The sequence below is a fragment of the Bactrocera dorsalis genome, chromosome 4 (assembly GCF_023373825.1).
Source record: "Bactrocera dorsalis isolate Fly_Bdor chromosome 4, ASM2337382v1, whole genome shotgun sequence".
In the NCBI taxonomy this organism is placed as follows: Eukaryota; Metazoa; Arthropoda; class Insecta; order Diptera; family Tephritidae; genus Bactrocera; species Bactrocera dorsalis.
Genome location: NC_064306.1, coordinates 2,349,346 through 2,367,255, shown reverse-complemented (window position 1 = coordinate 2,367,255; position 17,910 = coordinate 2,349,346). Strand labels below are relative to the sequence as shown.

General features: G+C 30.2%; 1 protein-coding gene across 1 annotated transcript in view; it reads left to right on the top strand.

Annotated features, from left to right (window-relative positions):
* Positions 1-17,910, top strand: part of LOC105226142 (uncharacterized) — a 270,787-nt gene that overhangs the window by 51,737 nt on the left and 201,140 nt on the right. Inside the window, exon 3 of the mRNA XM_049455824.1 lies at positions 9,279-9,320. The gene's annotated coding sequence lies outside the window, so the exon portion shown is untranslated. The remainder of the gene's footprint in view (positions 1-9,278; positions 9,321-17,910) is intronic.

The window sequence follows — 17,910 nt, the reverse complement described above, 5'->3', positions numbered from 1 at the left end:
GATAGTCTTGATCGTGACACTATAGCATATAGCTGGCAAACAAACTTAGCGATAAACATTCTAGTAAGAAATCTTTCGTATTTGTGAAGGATATTATAGCTTCGGTGCAATCGAAGTCGATGTCTTTTCTTGTTTTATACAAATACGATCTCTTATGAAAACGCTATAAAATTATAGCACACAAAATTATTGTTAAAAAAATGGAAAATTTTTCACATAGGATAACTATTTCTGCCACACCTACATAGAATTTAGTGCACAAGTAATTCTACTATAACACTTATAGCAAATATATATACATATATATATATATTTTTTTTTTTTTTTGCGGGTGAGGAGGTGGAAAATGCCCTCCGCATCATCGGTGGTTAAATTGTCAGCGTTAATAAGTTGGCGTAAAAGTTGAAATTCGTGGACGTAAATATCATTAGTGATTGTAAATTTAAGTTGCTATAAAAATTATAGCAAACATAAAATTATACAGAATTTTCAGCAGAAACGTGAATGTATATACTTGTATACATATGTCGAAAATGGTTTATATAAACTTGCTATAAATTTATAGGAAAGTTTTTAAAACTTTTTATAAATTTATAGGAAAGTTCTTAAAACTTTTTATAAATTTATAGGAAACTTTTAAAAACTTGCTATAAAACTTCGAAAAGTTTAAAAAAAAAATGTAAAAATAAGTAAAACATTTGGTTACGTTCTTATGCATACCTGTGTTATGAAGGGAACGATTTAAAAGAAAATGCAAAAACTATTACTGTTGCTTTTGACGCCTTTCTCAAGAACTGCAACAAACTAAAGCAAAACTAGTCACCACTGTGCAAAAAGAAGCGTAAATAAATATATTTTCTTGCTATTGCAATATTCATAAATAGTTTAACATATAGAAGCGCCAAGCAAAATAAACTTGAGAATCCGCTGAATAATGTTATCACTAATTCTAGTGTTCTATCCTTATGTAATGCTGACGCTTGGTATAGCCTTGGTATTAAATTGTTTCAGAGTAAGGCTATTTGTAACAGAGCAGGATGTAGAGAAAGGACCATTGCAGGATAACAACGATGATAGCAGCTCATATCAGAGCGACGAATCGACCTATATACACAGGCGGCCACATACCATCCACTACAGTGATTTATCCTCTAGTGATTATTCCGATGACAGCCGAGGAGAAGTGTTTTATTTGTAATTGAATGAAAAACGGTTGATTTAAATCCTAATTACATTAATTTTTATTTTATTTTTAATAAATTTTGTATATTTTAATTCTTTATATTTACCTATAAACTATAAAAGTTATTTGTCTCCAATTCGTATTGCCTCAAAACTGAAATATTATAATTAACTCTCCACTAGCTCTTCGCTGGATGGAGTCATGTGTAGAAGTTCACGCAAGTGGGGAAAGTTCTCTGGCCATTGGGAGTGGCCAGAAACGATTTTTATATTTTACTCAAGAAGGCTCAAGCAGCTCACGACTTCCGGTATTAGACCAAGTATCCTCTGGGTGGCCTAAGAACATCCGTTTGAAGGCTGGCCAAGGTGAGAAGTTGAACCATACTTCCTCAGGGTTGTGCGCTGGGTTTGTGACCCGCCACGTAAAAAATTCTCTACTATCACACCTTACCGAAATCCGATGATGCAAATTTCGGTTCCAGTTTAGATGAATTCTCTCTCGAAAGAAGGTTCGAAAACTTGGTTTTGAAAACCGGACAGTATTAAACATTATTCAATTTTATAAAAACGGAAATTAATAATAACAGCATTTTTTCAAGACATTCGTGGGTATACATACATGTCTATAATCCAAAAAAAAAAACATTCGTAAGCTTTTAAATTCCAATAAGGTGTAATTTTGAAAATTTCAAGGCAAAAAAAAATAGCATATCTATTATTTTCCGACGAATTTCGACTATTAAACCAAAATTTTATCTAAATATTGACCTTGGCGACATCTGTCGGAACTTTTTTTATTGCATGCATTTCGTTCGGAAGCATTTACATATCTGTAACATTTTTCGAAATCGAACTTTTCAGAACTATTTTTCGGGTTTCTACTCAAACAAATATCAATAAACACGTTATTTGGCTCCAGGATTAGTTCTTATGAATACTGCCGCATCTTGTCTAGGATGACACTTGAAATATGGCTACGTTTATTTTTGCCATTTCAATTATCATAATGAGCTAACTCGTTCATTACTTTGAGGTTATGTCGCCACTGATCAAATCTATGAACCAATAAATTTTGCGGTGTTAGGTGGTAACCTTTTTCGGGTCCAAATCCGGAATATATAGATAAAAGGAATTAACTTGACACTTCGGCGAGAAAAGCAGACCAAAACAATATTAAAGCGTTAAATAAACTGTACAATAATAACAACAAGGAAAGTGTGGAGAGGGCGCAGGCTTAAATTTGAACTCGAAAGAAAAAAAATATAATAATAATAAAAGGCAGCAAAAATGGAAATGTTGATTGAATTGATTACTTTAATAGTTTTGGTTATCATCGTCCTTATCATTATCTGCTTCATTTGCATGGTTATACGTAGGTCGTCGGGTGAACAAAATTTGGTGCATCCGGATGAACTCGAGATGCGACCGTTTCAGCAGGTCCCGAATCAGCTGATTCCGAATCAGCCCGCCGAACAACCGCGGAACGGCTTGAACGGCTTAGCGCTATTGGTGATGAGCGTAAACGAGGTGATCAGTCGTGCCCAACCGCAGATGAATGTGCGGCTGGGCGGGCGAGTGGAGTTTGCCGAATCTGCGGTCTAAACGCGGATGCGGTTAAATAGTAGTTGTTATTCAAAGTTATAAACTGTTGCTTTTATATTTTATATTTATTTATAAAGTATAAAAATGCACTAGAGTTTATAATTCCGGTTTTACGACGACAAGCAAGTGTCTGAATTGAAAACTTTGACGAAGCTTTAGCAGAACTTTTTTGGAACTTTATGAAAGTAGCGCTTTTATAATTTGTATAGAAATTTATAAATTACTTAAAAGTGCTTAATTAATTTGTTGCAATATAATAATTTATAAAATTTAGCTCAGATTTTGACGCAGCTTTAGACAAGCTTAATGATAGCTTTAAGAAATTCGTGTTTTTATATTTTATATGTATGTATGTATATTTATAAATTAGTAATAATGTATTTTTTTTAATGCCACCTAAAAAAATTAATTAAATTTTTTTAAATTTTTGAAATTTTAAGCCACAAAATTGTAATAATTTTTTTTTATTTCTCAAAGTTTGTTAATTAATTAAGTAATTATTTTGTCAGTATTAAATAATTTTATATTATTTTTGTAATTAAATTATATTTTAATAATTTTTCCAATTAAATAATTTATTTATTTTTAGAAGCTATTATCTAATAAAAATGGCAAACATAATTATGAAAAATTTATTAAAAAATAGTTTCAGGAATTGTTCTTAATTAACTATGTAATTTTTTATCATAATTTAATAATTTTTCTAATTTTTTAGTAAATAAACAACTTTTAATGTTTTTCCAATTCATTAATTGATTTATTTTTCGAATCTATTGATTTCTCAATTTGTTTTTAGATTTTTGTTTACTTAATTTTAGTTAATATACAAGTTTTGAAGCGTTTTGCTGAAATAATTAAATATTTTTTGGGGGATTTATTAAGTTTTGTAACTTCTTTTAATTTTCTTCAGTGTTTTAGAAACTAAATATTAGTAAAAATTAATCATTTTTTATTCGAAATTATTAATTTTTTTAATTTGTTTAGTTTTATTTATTTTTTTTTGCAAATTAATTTTTTTAATTATTTAATTTTTTTAATTATTTAATTTTTTTAATTATTTAATTTTTTTATGGTATTTATAAATTTTTTTTTAAATTTTTTTCGAGTTTTCTAAAGTTTTTTTGATGTGAAGTTTTTAAGATTCCAAACTTTTTTAAATAAAATTAGTTTAAGTAAATAAAAAAAATTAAAAAAATCAATAAGTTATCATATAAAAATCGTAAAATAATTGTAATAAGAAATTAATTAAAAAATTTTTTAGAATTTGTTTTAAATTATGATCTTTTATTTTAAATAAATGTATTTTTGTTTATAAAAATTTTGCGCCTCTTTATCTTCTTCTTAAGTTTATTTTTCATTTTCTTAACTTTTATCTTTTAGTAATTGCAAATTTTTGAAAAAAATTTAAAAAGTAACTTCGCATAAAAATAATAAAAAAAATTAAATAAAGTTGTAAAATTATTAAAAAAAAATGTGTAGTGATATTTCTTAATTAAGTAATTAATTTTTTAGAACTAACTAATTTTTGTAATCTTCTTAAATTTTTTAGAAAACTATGGTACAATGTAGTTAAAAAGAATAAAAAATAAATCATGAAAAATTAATTAGAAAATAGTTTAAATGATATTTCTTAATTAATTAACTTTTTTCGGAATTTAATAATTTTCCTACTTAATTTCTTAAAAAAAATTTTGGCATAATTTTTCTTCATTAAAACGATAATTAATTTTTTTAATTCAATAATTTTTCTATTTTTTTAGTTTTCTTAAAATTTTTTAATGAGAAATTTTTAAATTTTTTAGCACACTTTTTTTAACGTGTAATTAATTTGAATAATTTAAAGATTTTTTTTTGATTCGAATTATATTTCCGAATTGTTTACGCACCAACTTTTTTCATATTCCCACACGCCACTTCAAATTAACTAATTTTCAACTTGTAAAAACTTCAAGTTGGCAACTCTCCGGCAACAAAGTAACTACAAAAGGCTCAGAAGATAAAACATGTTTCAATTAATTGGAGACGAAAAAAGCCAGAACAATCGGTAAATATTTATTTGGAGGAAATCTATCAGAACAAATAAAATATACATAACATAAATATTTTTTAAAAAATCCAAAAAAGTACTTTCAAAACTCAAAGCTTCTGCTATCTTTTCTCGCCAGCTTCAGCATCTTCTTTTTGGCGCTATTTTTTATGCTGACCGAGCTCTTCATCCACTGCTACTTCACAGTTCGTACCTATCAGCGCAGAAGGGCAGGCGCCTACGCGCGGTATAGGGCCAGACAAATACGACCGCTGCGAACCTTCGCCTGAGCTTTCTTCTGGATAGTTTGGCCTAACTCGTTTTTGACTTGTTGAAAATCATGAAGTGGTTTAAGGGCTTTTTAGAGAAAATCAGAAAAAAACAACCAATTTCGTTTGAAATATTTTCTCTATTATCTGTTTTTCTTTTATCATATCTTATCAATCTTAAAATATTTAAAAACAAGTAATGTAAATTTAAATTTTTTTATTTAATTTTTTTTAATAGAAATTCAATTTAACAATGTTAATTTTATAAGCATTGACGTCTTGTCTTATTTTATGATTTTTATTAACAAAAATATTAATAAGACAATAATTAATTAATAATTTTTTAAACATTGACGATTTGTCTTTTTTATATCTTTATCATTGAAAATCATAAAATAAGACAATAATTAAAAAAAATTAAATTAATTAACATAAATTAAGTTAAATTTTATGATCATTGATAACTGTCTCTTTATATTATTTCATTGAAAATCATTAAATAAGGCAATAATTAAAAAAAAGTATAGTTAATTAAGAAAACTTAATTAAATTAGAAAATTAATTTTCAGTAAATTATTTCCAATCTGAAACAAGCTGAACAAAGAAAATATTTTCGTATAATATTTAATATAAAAAATTAATAAAAATGTCCTAATTAAGTTTTTTTAAGAGATTAAACTAATTTTTTTGTATTGTTAACTATTATTTCTTTTATTTTTAATTAATTTTTTGTGGTAGAAATCATGAAATAAGATAAAACATTATTATAAAAATATTTTTAAAAAATTTTAATTAAGCTTTTTTTAAAGAAATTAAATTAAATTTTACTACAGAGTAAATTATCAATTTATTTTTTCTTTCTTTTATAGTGAAAATATTGAAAAATAATTTCGAGCTTCTCTAGTTTTTTAAATAAGAAACTTCAAATTTAATGGGGAATATTTATTATCATGCGAAAGAACATTCTGAGGCATATATTTTCTTAAGACTATGTCTTTCAAATGTTGGCTGCGGCACAAAACGAGAAATTATCTGCTCACCGAAAGGTTCTCTCAATAAATCTATGGATTGATGCGATGTGTGGAAAGTGGCGCCGTCTTGTTGAAACCAAGTGTTACCAAGATCACGATGATTCCACCGGCCCACAAAGCACACCAAACACTCGTTTTTTTCTGGACGAAATGGTAGCTCTTGAATAACTTGAGATTGCTCTTTGTCCCAAATGAGCCATAAATGGGCCTCATCGCGGACCAAATTGGGCTCGAAAACATCGAATATTCTTTGAACTTTTCAAGAGCCCGTAGAGTGAAGCGTTGTCGCTTGCGAAGGTCGAGCGGCTTCAGTTCTGGAACTAGCTGCATTTTTCACGTTTTCAATTTAAGATCTCGACGTAAAATGCGTCAAGTCGTTACATATGTCAGTCCGATAGAAGCAGAGATATGTATATCTGAAATAAACTATAGACAAATGAATTTCGGCCATGACAGTGTATTCGTAATACCAGCAGCCTTCCCAAAAAATGCTTCTACCTTGCTGCAACCGGTCACCCTTTGTGACCTAACTTTATGCTTCTCACACTTAACTTGCTTTCTGTTTTTTTTTTATGTTTTTTGTGTTCTTCGTGACTTCCTCGTCGTGGCAATATGGCCAGAAAATTAATCAGCAAATGGATTCCGCTGCTGAGCGCGCGCGCAGCAATATTCATTATGTAAAAGCGACGCTTGCAATTACGATTATTATTACGCTGTTGCAGGCAACGCGTTGCGCCAGAAGTTGCAACAACTGTACTATATTTCGTGGCAACAAAAAAAAAAAAAACAATTTTAAGAAGAATGGCGGTGCCAAAAGTGTTGCATAACTGTGTATTTATCTATTAGCCAAAGTGTGAAGCACAAGCGGAGCAGTTTAAGAATTTAGCGCAAAGCGGGGAATAAAGTATTTAAGCAATATTTGAGTGGAAGTGAGTAAAAGCAGTAAGTTGCTGCCGCGAGTACACAAAGAAAATATTAGAATTTGAATATGTGTGGAGGGGTTCTAAGGTCCGATATGAGAGTCGAAAATCACTTATCTCAGGTTTCATGTATGGCTTTGATGCGTTATTGATATTTAAGGCTTCACATAAATAGGTATTTTGGTCTAGAAAAAAATTAAAAAAAAATTAAAAAAAAAATAAAAAAAAATAAAAAAAAAAAATTTAAAAAAATCAAAATTTTGGTAACAGATAATTTAGTTACTAAAAAATATCTCCTTAAAAGGAAAAAAATTCAAATTAATACCGAAGTTATAGCCGTTTTAGTGTTGTGGCAAGTTGAGCTGTTTAACAGACGACCGCAATTATAACATAGGTGGCTGCAGGTTTATCTTTTATACAAGTAGACTTGATTCGAAAAATGAGAATATTACAGATTACTTAAAAATTATTCAGCGGCTAACTTGAAGTCAGCAGTCATATATGAGTACAGACATTCCCCCAGCTCTCCACTTCCCACAAACTCCACATTGTCGTTATTCTCATTTTTTTATGAGACAGCACACCACATACTTACTGATGCCGCGTACGTGCAATGCTGTGACCAAAAGCCACAACAACAAATATCGAAAAACACCTACAACAATGCATACTTGGCTGCTCTGCGACACCGAGACATCTCATTGTTGATGAGCTGACAGCGATAGGCCCCAACAAGCTTTCATGACGAGCGCCGCGTCACTCGCCGCCAACGACACCGTCGCACGTACGCACTAACAATGCCTTAACGGGCATTTAAATACAAAAACAATAAGCAAAACGTTCAAAAAAAATTAAACACAAAAAAATGTGTCAAAGTGTTTCAGATGCGTTGATAATGAAAATGAAAAATATTTATGCGTCTGCCGAGCGATTTGTAGGCATTTATTTCGAAGCTACTGTAAGGTGGCTACCGAAAATGTCGCGCGAAGACGATTAAAAAATAATGACAATTTATCAAGTGAAATGAAATATAAAACGAAAATATTAAATGCTCACATGAAAGAAATTTAAGATACGAGCTAACATGCCTTAAATTGAGAGAGAGAGAGAGATAGAGGGGGAGGCAGTGTTACGGGAGAGCTACCGAGCCCCATATCATGGTTTTGGTAATACTTTTGATGAGAAAATATTAAAATAATTTACGAGAAATCATACCTGCCATAGAGAAAGAGAGAGAGTGTGAGAGAGAGCTGGGGAAACATTGTTGTGGGTGATCTACCGAGCCTCATTTCCTAATTTTGTTAATAGTTTCAATATTCGGTAGTCCGATAGCAAAGTTAAATATAGACTTTTGGTCGAAAGAAGAACGGATTCCACGTAAAATCCCTTACAAACGTTTTCTTTGCGGCCTTTATGCGTACCTAATCTTCAAAGCTTCACTTATGGGTAATTATTCCGACTGTAGCCGGTGAGGTCTTCGAATTTCTTTGTGGGTAATGAGGCTTTTAATAGTGAATTTGGTGGTTTAGGGATTTCAGTTCTGTAAACTGTAGCGTAAACTTTAGTTTAGTCGTGTGTAGTGTCTTTTATTTCCGACTCCGTCTCCTTCTTTTTGGATTCTTTCTTACCTTCGGCAGCACACCAATTTTTTATAGTTGTTATCGTTCCAAACGGCTTTCTGGATTGTGTGGTCCCGCTACGGTCAGGCTACGTAGTCGGAACGAACCCGGATTTTCAACTGATCAAGGACTGTAAAACCTGCAACATTCCTCCAAATTACTTTAGGAATGTTTTCAGCTGCTACAATAACCATGTGCGCTCGACGTATTCGGAACGGAGCCGGATTTTCAACCGACCAAGGACAGTACAACTGGTAAAACTGTCAGAATTCTTCCAAGTTTCTTTAGAAATGTTTTCAGCCGCTAAAGCAACAAGCTTGAGGTTTATGCTCTCGAAGGCTTGCTGATTACCGCCAAAATTTCGAAATGTTTTTAACTTTCAGAACTACGAACTTTGACAAAGAAAGTAAAACAAAAAATAAATTCACCCGACTGTGATTTTATTTGCGGTATGCGCAAGCATCATCTATGGGGTTTGAAAAAATTGTTCAAAAGATTCAACCTTCCAGTTTTTGTTTTGTTTAGTAATCATATTTTTCTTGTCTCCACAAAATATTACTAATTTTTTGTAAACTTTATTAATAAAAATGTTTTTATTAAACTAAAATATTTTCCTCTCTCTCTTACAGCCCATCGCCTTACCAAAAAACAACGCTCGAAAACTTTTTCTGGTAAGCATTTTCGAAAATTTTTACATTTATAAAACTTTTTGCAATTTATTTTTTCACATTTACAAAACATTTTTTTTATATAACAAAATTTAAAATTTAGTTTAAGCAATAAAAAATATTCAATTACTATCGCCCTCGCGCATACCCTCTGGTGGATGTCTTAATTGCCATACTCCTTTTAAATATATAAACAAAACCACAATGAAATAGGAGAGACCCACAATAGCCGCTACCAGAAACGTAACGAGCAACTTGAAATACGCCATGTTCTCTCTATTGTTTGGCTTCACAAATTGCGAAATATTATTGTCTAGTTTTTAGTTCTAATTCCTGATTTTGATGCGGTCTTCCTGCAGGTATTTATGCAATTATTGTGTTAATATGGGTTTCTCTGCGCGTTTGATCAATGTACCGTTGTTCTAAGACAGCGTCAACCATGCAGTGAGAGAGTAAGACAGAACTATACAATTTTCATGCAAGATCAACACTGAAATTTAAAAAGAGTTGCCAGATATTTTTATATTTAAGTAATTAAAATTATTTTCATACAGTACTACAAATATTCTGAAAATTTCTGTCAAAATTAGTTATTTCAATAAATATTTTTTTTAGTCTCAATATTTTCTTACAATAAAAAATATTCTTAAAAGTTCAGTTACATTTTTCATTTTAATTATTATCTTTTTATTCTCTATTATTGCCTTACATTAAAAAAAATATTCTAAAAAGTTCTGATAAATTTATTACTTAAATCACTTTATTTACTTTAATTCAAAATATAAAAAGAAAATTCTGAAAAGTTCTGAGAAATTAATTTTTTTAATTTTTTAAATAATTTTTTGTTTAATTCTCAATAGATTCTCAAGTTTTTTAAATTTTTTATTTATATTTTAAAATTTTTTCAATTCAATTTTTTTTGTCAAAATTACTTAATTTAATTTTTAAAGTTTTTTTTTTTATTTTTTTAATTCTCAACATTTTTTTAAAGTAAAAAAATTATTCCGAAAAGTTTTGTAAATTTAATTATTTAAATTTTTTTTATTTATATTAATTTGGATTATTTTCTTACAGTATAAAAATATTCTGGTTTGAATATTGAATTTATTTTTGTCAAATTGATTTATTTTAATTTTAATTTAAATATTTTTTTAATTCCCAATATTTTCTTAAAGTAATGGAAAATATATTCTGAAAAATTATTTCAAATTTATTACTTTAATTTCTTTTTTTTTGCATTAATTCTCAATATTATCTTACAGTACATAAAAATATTCTGAAAAGTTGTGTAAAATTTCATTAATTTAATTTTTAAATTTTTTTCCTAATTTTACATATTTTCTTACAGTAAAAAAATATTATCAGTCCAAATTTTTCTTTTGTTAATTTTTTTATTTTAATTTTTTAAATTTGAAATATGTTCTTAAAATAAAAAAAATATTCTCAATTCAAATTTTTCATTTGTCAAATTTAATTATATTAATTTTAATTTTTTTTAATATATATGCACTAATTAAATTATACAAATTTTTTTAATTATAAATATTTTTTACAGTCTATTCCCTGTTCAAATTTATCTTTTATCAAAATGATTAATTTAGATTTTTTTAATTTTTTTAATTTTTTTTTTTGTTTTATTTTTAATTTTTTAATTTATTTTATATAAATTTTTTATATTTTTTTTTTACAGCCAATTTCAAATTATTTATTTTTTATTTAAATCCTTCATTTTAACACCTTTTTTTCTAATTTACTGATAAGTGTATTTTTTTGTAAGTTAATTGTATTTCGTTGTCAAAAAATTATATAGTTTGTTTATAAATTTATTTAACCAAAACCAAAAAAAAAAACAAAATTGCAATATTTTTAAAATTAAGAAAATTTCGTTTCCAATTTTCCATGCCAAAAAAGACGACCAATTTTTACCTTTTAGCTGTAGGACATATATTTATTTAGATATTCTTTAATCACATCATCTTTATAAAACAACAAATATGTATGTATGTATGTATGTATAAAATCATTCTTTGAAATTTCACCACCGCTTCCGCCTCTCCTCTACGCTCGAACTACTGGTGCGTCATATTGGATTTCCTCAATGAACCTGACACAGACATAAATGAAGAGGACAATGAGCACCACCAAAACTACTATGCTTATCATTAAAAGCGCCATTTCTAATTATTAACTGAATTTATTTTTATTAAAAAAAAACTAGGTTTCGTGTTATTATTTTTGATTTTGTTCCGAAACTTGTGGAACTGATTTGGTTGTGCTTCTGTTGCCTCCTTTGAGTTGCCGTTTTTTAGGCAAGTCAACTGACAGTGGTTGCCACTTAAAGAAAAAAATTCAAAATACAGAATTATAAAAATAGTTAGTGAAGCTTTGAAGGAGTGCAGATCCAAAGCAACTTTAACTTTATGCTAATTAAATGGTGTGTGTTTTCCGACCTAGTTCCATGTCCTAGCCTATCGTTCGCCTTCACCGCCACATTATTAATAGTTTTTCTTCCTATTTTCCTATTTCTTTAGTCGAGTGTCTATATTTATTTTTGGCAAAAACATTAATCTGCCTCTAGGCTTTGGACTAAACTATAAACTATTCATCCGAAACAGCTGAGTCTACGTAGCAAGTATAAATTGCGTTTCGAAAATTTACCCCGCAGTATGCAGTTATTTTATAGATGAGGTTCTAAGTGTAACCAGAGACGCTCAAAATTCTGCATTTCATTACCTAACATCTATTTCATCTCAGAGACGAGGTTTCGATGGGAAGCTCTATATTAGGGATAAGCTATCAGTAAAATGAGTTTAGGTTTATAGTCACTACCCGAAAGTCCTTGAATATTCGTCGCCAACCGGTGTAGTAGGAGAAACTTCCTCGGACCACCAGCCATATGGGTTAATTTTCAATCTCGAAGATGTATTTTGGTTACCTGCAACTGTCTGTTTTTCCTACAGAGATACCGATGCCAATTAAAGCCAGAATTTGGAAGAATCAGACTTTTTGTTACATGCTGATCTAAAGAGTATATATTTTCCTTTCATGTGGTGGTTTTGTATTGTTCTGGTTACATCGGAGGATCTTAGTTATGTATTTCTAATGCTATCTCTGAGCACTTAGGTATAACGTACAGTAAATGCTAACAGCTTCATCGAGGTTAAGAGCTCTCAGAGAGAACATGACTGTGTCTTGGTGACTTCTGTAGTGATAACAAAGATCTGAACCAATGTCATTTGTGGTTGTGTTGTATACTAAGGTTGTTAACCAATACTTGTAAATTTTTTGCAACAAGCTGATGAATGCAAGATTTTGGCGTTTTCTCCGCAATTTTATTTTCACTTCTACCAGCGCTTGGCCACAAATCTCTTGCTCCCACTACACCAGCCACGTTTCAGGCGGACTTCCTCGTTGCCTTACAAATTTACGGCCGCAATTATTTACATTTTGTCGCGCTTTTTGCCTCCACCGATTTTTTTGTTATTCTTTATATTCGATTTTGTTTCTTCCACACACTTTTAATTGTTGTTTGCTGCTCTGCCCGACGCCTTTTGTGCCTTTTGTTTGGGCTTTAATGACTTCTGGTCACTCTTGCATGTCGCTTTGATGGTTCGTTCTTCTTAAGTTGCACTTTAATGTGCTGTAGGCGCACACAAACACCTGTGTATGTGTGTGTAGATTCACGCTTGGAATACGTAAGTGTATACATGTGTAGCAACCCTGAAGTTGTTGGCCGCCGCTGCAACCGAAGTCTCCATAAAAGCCGAAATTATTTGAGTCGTTGGCGTTCCTGCTGGTTGCACTCAGCGCTGACTTACTAGCCACTGCTGGCTGAGGGTCGCATTCTTAAAATTTACACACGTACTCGTGTACTCTGCTACACTTTTAGCTGCCGCAGACCTTGACATAGGCTTTATTGACCTTTGTTTGCTACGCTGCTGCCGTGCTTGGGGTTCCTGGTATTGCTTGGCGCGCTTCAACATAGCCTCAGCGCGTTTTTAATTGTTACTCTTTTTGTAAACGCTTATTTACATAGGCAAATTAGTATGCGGGTGTGGTGTGGAATTTACAAATAAGCGTGGTAGCCCTTCTTTTTCGATTCCACAAGCGCTGCAGGTCGCATTTGTACTTCAAATTCCGCATTTAACTATTCGATTATATTTATTATGTACATAAATGCGCTGATTTTGCTTCACCTACGTATAAATATATATTTATGTGGATCGACGTACATATATACATATATGTTTGCCTTTACTATCGTAAAATTCATTGCCAAAGCCATTCATACAACTTATACGCCATACCTGAATTAAATAATGTTTTACATAAATTTGTCTACGCGTCATTTGCAAGACCCTCACAGGTGTGCGTGGCTCAAATATTAATGTGGAAGCCCCTTAGCACAACTGCAGTAACCACACCTGTCTCTAACATGATTCAGCTCACTTTTAACAGTGCTGCTGTTAACGCTCAAAATTGAGTGCAGTGCTGCAGCGGCACTGTGACAGCGCTGTACAGTGACAAAATGGCGTTGCAATTCTTAAATAATATTGAAATACAATTTTCACTCAATTCTGAAAATCCAAGTTGCTAACCAATCACTTTACAAATCCAGTTTCCATGCTGAATTTCGAAATCTTCTGTCTATATTTTTTCTAGAAAGCTCTAAGGAAATCCTCTTAGCAGTCAAACAGCCGTTGCCAAGTCTTGCAGATCGGCATTACAAGATCTATTGTATCTTACGTAGACTGTAATTCGAGATATAGCCACGTTTGATTTTGAATAAAGCTTTAAAGTCGTTCGCATAATTCTTCGCATATTTTTGTGAAGGAGCAGCGCTGTTACAGTATCGAATGTTAGAGTAACATGCTTCATTAACATCGCTGCAGCTGTTCTGCTAAGCTTTCCCAAAAATAAGCATGTTTAATGGAAAAAAATAATAATTGGCATTTCACATTTTTTTTATTTTACCAAGCAAAGTTTATTAGTTAAGGAACAATTTGTTTCGGAAAACATATACAAGTAAGACAGTTCAAAGCAAACAAAAAACAAGTAAAAACTCGAGCAATATAAAAGATTGTAGTAAAAATTTGTTGGGTCCGTGTTGGCATATTTATCGCCTGCATTGCTGCACTGCTTGTTCTTCTAGGACGCATTGAGCTCCAACAGCTCTAGAAAGCGGTTTCTCTTTGCTCGGAATTATCATCATTGTTCGGGTGCACCACCAGGGTCGGGAACCAAGCGCGAAACGTGAAGTAAAGAATTACCGATAAGCCGATAAAAAGTAGAATTATAAAAACGATTAAAAAACCAAGCATTAAATCGCTCATTTCACTTCACTTTTTTACGAATTTTTAAGTGAAAATAACGCAAGCGCATTCTTGACCTTGCTGTTCTTTGTAGCGGTAAATGGAGCGCTTGTGCTGCCAGACTTGATTATACGACAAATGATTTACAAATTTCAGAAATTTTATTTTTCAGCAAGCATGCATTCAGCGGTGTGGCAAGTCTGTCGTTTATTGCACCGTTATGCCAAACCAGCAAAGGTAGGCATTTGACAATTCGGCAGTTTTATTTTCATCAAAAGTGTGAAGCAAGTGCGGAAAATCTCTCGTCGAATACACCGTTATGGCAAAAAACAGACGTCAGCGCAACAATGACAATGTGGATAATCGTCCTTGGTCACAGAAAATCAATGATTACCTCTATAAAAAATTCGATGAAATATATCTATTCGAACTCTTGACCGTGTGGGGCATTTGCGTGTTGCTTTTCATGGCTTTCGTTGTATTCCTCGTCTGTATGTTATTTATCGCACATTCGTCGTTTTACAACACTGTAACGGGCACGCCGGAGGCATTGTTGGAGAAAGAAGACATACTGTAAAAATAACAGTTGCCAGGCAGCGCAACCGCTGCCGTTCGCCATGCGCAGGGAAAACGAAAATTTTAATTAGCAATTATTTATTTTATTTAACATAAAGGGTGCTTATTACGCTTATTTGTAGATTTAGTGAGCTGTTCGTATTTTTTAGTTAAGCGCCTTTTTATCCTTTTTAAATTAAGTTTTGTGAAAACTGTGTTTAAGTTTGTCTATGTGTATGTGAGAAATTATGTTAGGCTAGTTTTAAAGTAAGCCATCCTAAAGTAAAAGTAAAATTAAAGCTGTAATTAATAAAAAATGATGATCACAAAGTACCTAATCTCACTATTTTAATTATGTAATTTATTTTATTTCTATAATTATTTTTCGACAAACATTAAACAAATTTCTATAAAAAATTATTTTCGTAAGCAATTTTTTCTAAATATCTGTAATATACATAAATGTATTTGTTATTTATTAAAGTTTAAAACTTATTTAAAGAGTAGCTTTTATTGCGATTTCGAAAACATTTTTAAAATTATTTTTTAAAATAAGGAAACGATTTTTTTAAATATATTTTCAATTACCTTAAATTTTTTTGTTTATTATTTCAACTAATTTTTTTTTTGTAATTAATTTTTTTATTTTAATTTTTTGTTAATATATTTTAAATTAACTTAAAATTATTTGTGTTATATTTCAACTTCTATTTCAATTTTTTTTTCAATTCAAACATTTTTTTTTTCGAAAAATTTCCAAATTTTTTTTCAAATGTTTTTAAACCAATTTTTTTAATTGTAATTGTATTGTAAATTAACCTACAAATATTTTTATTTTATATTTTAATTAAATTTTTTTTTTAAATTTTTTTTTTAAATTTTTTTTTTGTAATATATTTTAAAATAACTTATAAGTATTTTTGTTCTATATTTCAACTTCAAATTAAATTTTTTTCAATTGAAATTTTATTTTCCAAAAATTTCCAATTTTTTTTTCTTAATTTTTTTTCTCAATTCTTTTTAGTTTTTCAAATTTTGAGGGTTCGAAAACTTTTTTTGAAAATTTGTTTTGATAATTCTTAAACAATTAAAAAAAAAACTAGAAAAAGTTTAAGTGCTGAAAATAATGACACTTTAATTAAAAATTTAAAACTTAACTAAATGTTTGTTAACCCAAAATCCAAAAATATGTAAGTTTTTCGTCAAAAATTCTTAAACAATTTTAAAAATTTCTGAAATTTGAAATAAGTAAAATAAAAAAAATTATTTCGCTTTATATTTTCTATAAAATAAATTTTTGTTTTGTAAAAAATGTGAAGTAAACATTTTTTAACTTGTAAAAATTGTACTTAAAAAAGTTTTCTTCTTTTGAAGTTTCGAATGTTTTTTTTAGTATTTTTTTTAATTTATCATTACTTTTTTTGTTAAATCTTTATTGTAATTAAAATTTTCCTAGCAAATTTTCAAAAAACTATATTCATAGTAGATAATTATTGTATTTAATTTGCTTATTTCAAAATAATTTTTCGTTTTTAATTTCTTAAAAACTTTAATTTTTTTATTTGAAAATTCTTATTTTTGTATTTTTTTGTAAACACCTAAAATGCAAATGCATCACTTTCACTCCCCCAAATTAAAAAATAAAAAATCAGCATTTATTTTTGGGCGGGAACGTTTATTGTACTATTGCTACTGATATTTGCAACTGAAAAAGATGTGGCACGTGTCTTGCCTTTTCTTCGGATTAAAGAAAAAACCGACAATGTGCCACAAAGTTGCAAATTGTGGAGGGTCTCGAACGTTAGAAATCACTTCTGACGTCTTGACCTGGAATTTACAGTTGGTCTATTGGTAGTGTTGGTTCTATTGTTCCAAATAATCGAGAAGTTCCCTGTTTAGCCGTTAATCATTGTCCAATTCATTCGCAGTCGTCATTGTTGTTTAAATTCGTTGTTTCCATTGTAAAACCACAGTAACTTCAAAGGCACTGTATTACCTGGTCTGAGGTTATCCATTTTATTGTCAATTATGAGATCCAATTATATAGGCATATTGTCGTTAAGGAAAGCTGTAGGAGTGGTTGTGTTAGCCCAAAAAAGGGTTTATACGCTATGTTCATCGTATTCCATGGAGTCATCAAGGTCGTCAAAGTCGGCATATTCTGTTTCGAATCCCCACTATAATGGTGCCATTTCTATAAATGCATCGGGGACCACCCTATCGCTTTTCACCATAATGCGGCAGCAGCATACAGTTGCGGCGATGGCAAGCAGGCCACCCATTGAAATCAAACATGTCGGAAAGCATACATCCGGCATGCCGAAGATCATAATGATTTCTTTGCTCAAAACTTGACGCTGTTTATTAATCGCTATTGAAAGTATGGATTATGTGCAGTCGATCTCACGGCTATCTTACCACTGAAGTATGGCGAAAGCCGAAGAAAAATTTGTGCCAGAATGTTAATAGTTATCTTTATTAATGTCCCGCTGTGGCAGTGTTGCCAGAATTTTGGTTGAAACATTATTTTCGTACGATTTTTTCAAATATCTACGACATTTTTTATATTCACATTATTTTATATTTATAGTTCTTTATTTAAATTTTTTTTCAAAAATTGTTAAAAATATTTTTTTGTTTAAATATCTAATTAAACTTGTATATACTTATGTACATATGATAATATTTTTTTCAGTATACTTTTGTGTTTATCTTCAATTAATTTC